This window comes from Gossypium hirsutum, chromosome A13 (assembly GCF_007990345.1).
Source record: "Gossypium hirsutum isolate 1008001.06 chromosome A13, Gossypium_hirsutum_v2.1, whole genome shotgun sequence".
In the NCBI taxonomy this organism is placed as follows: domain Eukaryota; kingdom Viridiplantae; phylum Streptophyta; class Magnoliopsida; order Malvales; family Malvaceae; genus Gossypium; species Gossypium hirsutum.
Genome location: NC_053436.1, coordinates 88,263,786 through 88,270,996, shown reverse-complemented (window position 1 = coordinate 88,270,996; position 7,211 = coordinate 88,263,786). Strand labels below are relative to the sequence as shown.

The 7,211-nt window shown below is 40.3% G+C and overlaps 1 non-coding gene across 1 annotated transcript; it reads right to left on the bottom strand.

Moving 5' to 3' along the window:
* Window positions 1-2,562: 2,562 nt before the first annotated feature.
* On the bottom strand, window positions 2,563-2,669 carry LOC121213239 (small nucleolar RNA R71). Its single transcript, XR_005908619.1, has one exon. It is a non-coding gene; the product is annotated as a small nucleolar RNA R71 (small nucleolar RNA).
* Between the last annotated feature and the right edge of the window lie 4,542 nt (window positions 2,670-7,211).

Genomic DNA, 7,211 nt, shown 5'->3' with positions numbered 1-7,211 from the left:
TTAATTAAATTGTTTTCAATAATTAGCCTATTCTCTGTAAATATTTTAAATAGCTAAAATAAAAATACCCTTCTACTTATTTTACTAAAGAGTTTCATTTAAACACTTTCATACTTACACTTTAGATACCATCACCTTTATTCAATTACCATAAATTATCTCCACTGTCGGTCTCTCTCCCATAAAACCCCTACTATCGCTAGCCTTACCCTTTTCTTTTCTTCTCCACTGTTGCCAACTTTAGCAAATTTTGCTGTATCACTGTTGGTCCTCTTCCTTCCTAAACTGCTAGCCACCGTAAGTGATAACTAGGCAACCGAGTAGTACCTTGTACCCTCTCCCACTATGCATTGCAACAATCTCCTAACCATCACCAAAGAAGTTGCACGCCTTGTTGCACCTTGCCCTGCCCTTTAACCCACCATTCGATTATTTACCAATAGCCACCATAAGCCATCACACCTACCAAATCCACCACTCAACTTGATGAATCGTAATTTATACATATTTTTACCCAATGCCTAATGCATTTATGGATGGTTTCTCCTTAAATTTGGTGAATTCGATGCTTATAATCCTTTAATTTCATGTTTTATACTTAGGAGAGCATAGGAGAGTAAAAAGAGTGAGAAATGGGCCGAGAACGGAGAAAATGGACCTACATGGGAAAACAACACGTCCTGGACTTCCTCACACGGACGTGTCACACGGGCGTGTCAATTTGGCAGGATCGAAGCACAACTTACACGGGTGGATCAAATGCTCGTGCCCATTTAACAGCCTTGATCACGGCCTTCAATAATCGCATACGGGCGTGTCACACGGGTGTGTCCCTGTCGAACCCAAGTTTAGTCCAATTCAGAAAAGGCTAATTTTGAGGGCTCTTAGGCATTCCAAAGCCTATTTAAACACTTGAGGAGGCACTTAGGAAAGGGGATACAGAGTAGGAAGCAAGGAATTACTCAAGGAAAGCTGATTGATCCATCTCAAGAGTCGGATTCATCATCAAGACTGAAGATCTCCCTTCAAGTTCCTTCAGGAGTTTTGGGTTTTCTTATGTTTTGTTATTTTTATGCTTTTGAGATGTTTTCTTTCATAAGTATGAACTAAACCCCTAAATACCTAAAGGGAATGAAACCTAAGACAGATCTTGTTATTATTATCTGAATTGTATGATAAATATTTGACTTGTTCTTAATTATGTGTTCATAATTCTTGTTTTGTTAATCCAGGATATTGATTCAAGTTAAGCTCATATTCAGAGGAGGAATAGACCTTGTCTAAGAGTAAATTCGTCATAATTAAGCAGAGTTAATTACGCGCCTAGAGATAGGGTGACAAGATTTTACCGGATTAGGGCGAAACCTAATAAGAGAATCCATAGAAGAGTTAATGCAATTCTAGAGTGTTAATTAGAAAGAGATTTCAGTTATTCAACCTAGGGTTAGACGTTATTAGTCTCGAGAGAGATAATAATATAACTTAGGGATTTCTACGGATCAAGTCAAATGAATAAATCGTCTGATTTAGAGTCAAATAACAAGTGAAGTTTAGGTGGATTTGTCCTTAGGTATTGTCTCAATCAATCGAATTTTCCCAAAAGTATTTCCCAAGTTTTTCTTTCTATGCATTCTTAGTTAGTAATTAGTTTAGACAACCACACCTCTTAAATTTTAGGCTAGATAATAAAAAGGAAGTAAATACTAGTACTCGTAGTTCCTTTGGGTTCGACAATCCGGTCTTGCTAAACTATACTACTATTTGATAGGTACACTTGCCTTAATCATTATAATAAGTTAGTCTCAAGAACGTTTCATTTATAAATCTTTAAAACCTGTTACGAATATCACGCATCAAGTTTTTGGCGCCGTTGCCGGGGAGTTAGGATATTAGGAAAACTCAATTTTTATTACTTTAGCCACTTTACTTTTATTACAATTTAAATTTTTATTTTATTTTCTAATTTTTCTCTTATTTCCTTCTGATAGGTTTTTCTAGTTTATGACCAGAAGAAACCTATCAGGACCACTACTTTTTGGTGGTGAGATCGACCGCACAGTTCGTAGAAACCAAAGAGAAATAAGGCGAAGCCTAAGATACACAAAGGACGATACTTCAACCACAACCAGGGAGATGGCTGAAAACCAAGAAAATCCGCTACCTCTTGCGATTGCTGTTAATCAGAATCTTACTCTGCGCACTATGTATGATTATGCTAAACCTTATTTAACAGGAACTGAATCGAGCATAGTTAGACTGGCTGTAGCCGCAAATACTTTTGAACTGAAACCTAACACAATTCAAATGATACAACAATTTGTTCAGTTTGATGGTTTGCAAGACGAGGATCCCAACGCTTAGTTGGAAAACTTTTTGGAACTATGTGATACATTTAAAATTAATGGCGTTTCTGATGACGCCATTCGCCTTCGGTTGTTTCCCTTTTCATTACGAAATAAGGCTAAAAAATGGTTGAACTCGTGGCCACGGGGGTCAATCACTACTTGGGAACAAATGACCGAAAAGTTTTTATTAAAATATTTTTCGCCGGCTAAAACGGCTAAATTACGTAATGATATTTCTTCCTTTGTGCAGATGTATTTAGAAACACTCTACGATGCATGGGAGAGATACAAGTACCTCTTGAGAAGATGCCCTCACCATGGGTTACCACTTTGGCTATAGGTTTAAACCTTTCATAATGGCCTGAATCCTTCAACTCAACAAATGGTTGATGCAGTTGCTGGCGGAACCATCAATAATAAGACACTTGAAGATGCCTATGAATTTATAGAGGAGATGTCACTGAATAACTATCAGTGGCAAGTCATGAGGACAAAGCCAACGAAAACAGCCAGCGTTTATAATGTCCATATGGTTACCATGCTCTCTAATCAGGTAGAACTCTTGAATAAGAAAATTGATGGTTTCCTTTGTTCTTCATAGGTTCACCCAGTAACGCAATGCGAAGCAAGTGGAGGCAGATCAAATAGTTCAGAATACCTACCTTATGGCCACAATATGGAGAACAAACAGTTAAATTACATGGGTAACAATCATCGATCTCAAAACAATCCCTATAGCAATACTTACAATGCAGGTTGGAGGAACCACCCTAATTTTTCATGGGGAGGCCAAGTGAATCAGAGACCACCATCTCTAAGCTTCCAACAACTACCCTACTAACAAGAGAAAAAACCAAACCTTGAAGAGATGCTAACAAAATTCATCTCAGTGTCAGAAACTCATTTTCAGAATACCAAGACCGCACTCAAAAATCAACAAATATCAATCTAGGGGCTCCAAACTCAGATTGGACAGCTCGCCAAGTTGATTTCCGAACGACCACAAGGTAGCCTGCCAAGCAACATTGAATCTAACCCAAGGGAGCAACTTAACGCGATTGCCATTCAAGATGAGGAAGGGCTAGTTGCAAAACCAAGGCCAGAAACAGTGGTAAGCATAGGTAAGGATGAGGTAGGCCACAATGAGCCAAAGCCAGTGATTACAGAATATAAACCTCGCGTGCCATACCCCAATATGACAAGGAAAGACCACTCAGATGAACAATTTGGTAAATTCCTTAAACTTCTAAAGAAACTACATATTAACTTACCATTTATTGAAGCCCTTTCACAGATGCCAAACGCAGTCAAGTTTTTAAAGGAGCTTCTGGCAAATAAACGGAAGTTAGATGAAGCATCGCATATGGAGCTGAACGTGGTCTGCTCAACCATTCCTCAGAATAAGCTGCCTAACAATCTAAAAGGTTCAAGGAGTTTTACAATTCCTTGTTTAATTGGTAGTTTAGATTTTAATAATGCGTTGGCTGATTTAGGGGCTAGTATCAATGTTATGCCTTACAAATTATTTAAGCAACTAGACCCAAACAAACTAGGATGAGTATTCAATTAGCAGATAAAACTATTAGATTTCCTAGGGGTATTATTGAAGATGTACTCGTTAAAATCGACAAATTTATATTCCCAGTTGATTTCGTTATTCTAGACATAGATGAGGATAGCAACGTCCCCTTAATTTTAGGTATTGACGTTGGCACAGGTGAACTCACACTTCGTGTGGGAGACGAAACAATCACCCTTCAAGCCCGTAATTCGAATAACATATCAAAAATCGAAGGTGACTGTACAAATCATTTGGCTAAAACTAACTATATAGTGCAACCTTCTTTGTATAAAACAGGTTCGAAGAACATACATAAGCCAAGCAACAATAAAGAACCTATCCATGAAGAACGAAGGTTAAAAATCGAGGAGCTAGATGAATGGCAGACACATAAATTGAGAAAACACGATAAACCAAAACCACGCCATGAGGAGCTTAATTCTTCCAAAAATTAGCTTAAAGTTGGAGACAAAGTACTACTCGATGCAGCAAATCCTCGAATCGCCACTTCTGAACCAAATGAAGAAACCCCTCTTACGGTAATTAGTATTTTTCCATATGGTACAGTCGAGGTAAACCACTCCAAATTTGACACGTTCAAGGTAAATGGTACTCGTCTTAAACCTTATGTTGATAAAATTGATAGCAGGGATGGGGAGTGTAAACTCCTCAATTCACCATGATTACGCACCAGAGAACTAAGTCGAGCTTAGACTATAAATAAACGCTTCTCGGGAGGCAACCTGAGCACTAACAATATTAATTTCTTTAAATTTGAGTTTTTAACATCTAACATACTAACCGAATCATGGTACACAGACTCTTTAAATACCACACAAACAGGCACATTGGCGTGCCTTAGGCCATGCAAAAAATAGGGCAAAATTTTTCCAACACGGGAAGCAATAAAGTCGCCACGACCATGCGACATGGCCGTGGGTGAACTTGCCAAAACAACACGGGCGTTCAACACGTGCGTGCCTCGAAATTATGGGCGAACCTATCAAATTAGCACGGGCCTGTCCCATCATCTATAGGCGAACCTGTCAAGTTAACACGAGCGTGGACCTATGTACACGGGCGTGGGAGAAGCGAACGAAGTGAGACACGGCCGTGCGATACGGCAGTGTGCACTCACACGCATGAGCAACACAGACGTGGGCTGAATATCAGAAGTGCCTAAATTCAAAATTCGCAAAACACACGGGCGAAAATTAGGGCACAAGGGCGTGTCCCATGAGCGTGTCACACGGCCGTGTGCCCCAAAATCTATAAAAACCCCTCACTATTCATCATCTCCCTCCCCAAAAATCCCTAACCCTAGCCGCTGCAACTCCTCACGCCCTACCCCCCACACCTATGCGCCACCTTCAACACCGATTTCGATGCCCCAAGTTCCTTCTTTTTGAGTTTGTTTACTCCTTTCTCTTTATCTCCTTTGAATATTTTATTTATTTCATGATTTCTCTGCTCTATTTGCCTATTTTAAATGAATTCTCATAGTTAGAACAATAGAATACTTTTTCTTATTTATAAGAATTTTGTCCTTTTAGTTACTCCATTATGCTCTACTTTTTCATTTTCCTTAGTTTCATGAAATTTATACTTCCCATATACATTCATTCATATTCCTGTTACATTATTCCAATAATACTATAACTTGATACATTTAGTAGTTTTGTTTACTTCATCCACTACGCAAGTCTCATGAAATCTTCATATTTAGTTTTGTGCTTCTGTGCTATTTTTGGGACGTATTGGTTGAGTTTTGATTTTTCAACGTAGGTACAATGTCATCATTACGTGGTAAGAAGACTACTGTTCCCACATCGAAGAACTGAAAACGAGCAGCGTCATCCTCGAGTCCCATCTCGGAAAATCAACACCCTTTCTTCCAGTTTCCACCAGAAAATCAGGAGGAACTTTTTTAGATACTTCGGGCTCGACCTTTAAGTGTGGGCCGCTGCATTGACTGGACCGCGCTTGAACAAGTTCAGTTGGCTGACGATGTCTGAGCCCTCCTGAAAACTGATCCATGGGAACTCTTCTTTGCGGTCATCGAGCCGACGTACCTTGAGCTTACACTTGAACTTTGCTCGACCTTTCATGTTCAAGATGTCACGACCAACTTCGATGACCCTGGAACGGTCCAATTCCATCTCGGCAGTTTAGTCCGCCAGTTAAGTGTGCCCAAGTTCGATATCGCTTTGGGCCTTTATACTGAGGAGTTCATGGAAGACAACGAGCTCAATACCCTCCATCGCCACATCCACTACTCCTCTTCGAAGTGTTGGGATGCTTTGGTCCCTAGCTCGGCTTCCTACGATCCCAGCGGCTCCAAGGCATCGGCTCTCTCTCCCTCCTTAAGGTACCTACACGCCATGTTGGCACACACTTTGACAGGCTGGCCAGAGAGCACCGGCGTCGTCAACACTCACTACACCAACTTTCTATGTAGTATGGTGAATGGGAACATCTTTGACCTCGCCTACTTCATTGCCCTTGCCATTCGCCACCAGACGGAGTGGCATCGGAGGGGGTCATCTCCATTGGCCCCTACGTAACTCGGTTGACTCGACACTTCGGGCTCCTCAACATAACGGCCCAATCATCCTCCCTTACTCTCATTGGCCAGATGTCTCCACAAGGTATTTTGATCATGTTACATGTGAGGATGATCGAGAAGCACCGAGAAACCCACCCTCCTCAGTACCGCCTCACCTAGTCCACCAAGGAGGAAGACCCCGAGGACATTACTGATGATGTCCCTTCACATTACAAGGACCCACCGTCTCAGCCACCACCTTCTCATCTCGTCCAGTTCATGCGGTGGGTTCATACACTAACTTATCTGAGTGCCTTACTTGATTCGAGCAGTAGTGTTTTCGGTGCTTCGATAATATTGATGCTACTCTACAGCAGATTTGTCAGCACTTCCACATCTCATCGCTACCCTCACCTTGCGAACCATCTGGCGATGAAGATGTTTAAAAACTTTTATTTATTATTTTATATTGTTCTTTTTATTTTCATTTAAGACTGCTTTTTATTTTTCTTTCACCTTATTTTTATTAGGTTTTATAATTATTATTTTACAATTTTTAATTTCGGCTAGTTCATTACGAGTACTTATTCTTCCTTATAAATTTCCTAAAAGAGTTCCTAATTCTATCACAGTTATAAAGAGCTCCAAAGCTCACTATTACTCAGGAACTTGAAACTCCATTTAGAAAGGTTCTCCACGACTGCCATGCTCTGCTCGACCACGACCATAGCCAGCTTGAGGTATAATATTCTTTTGGCGT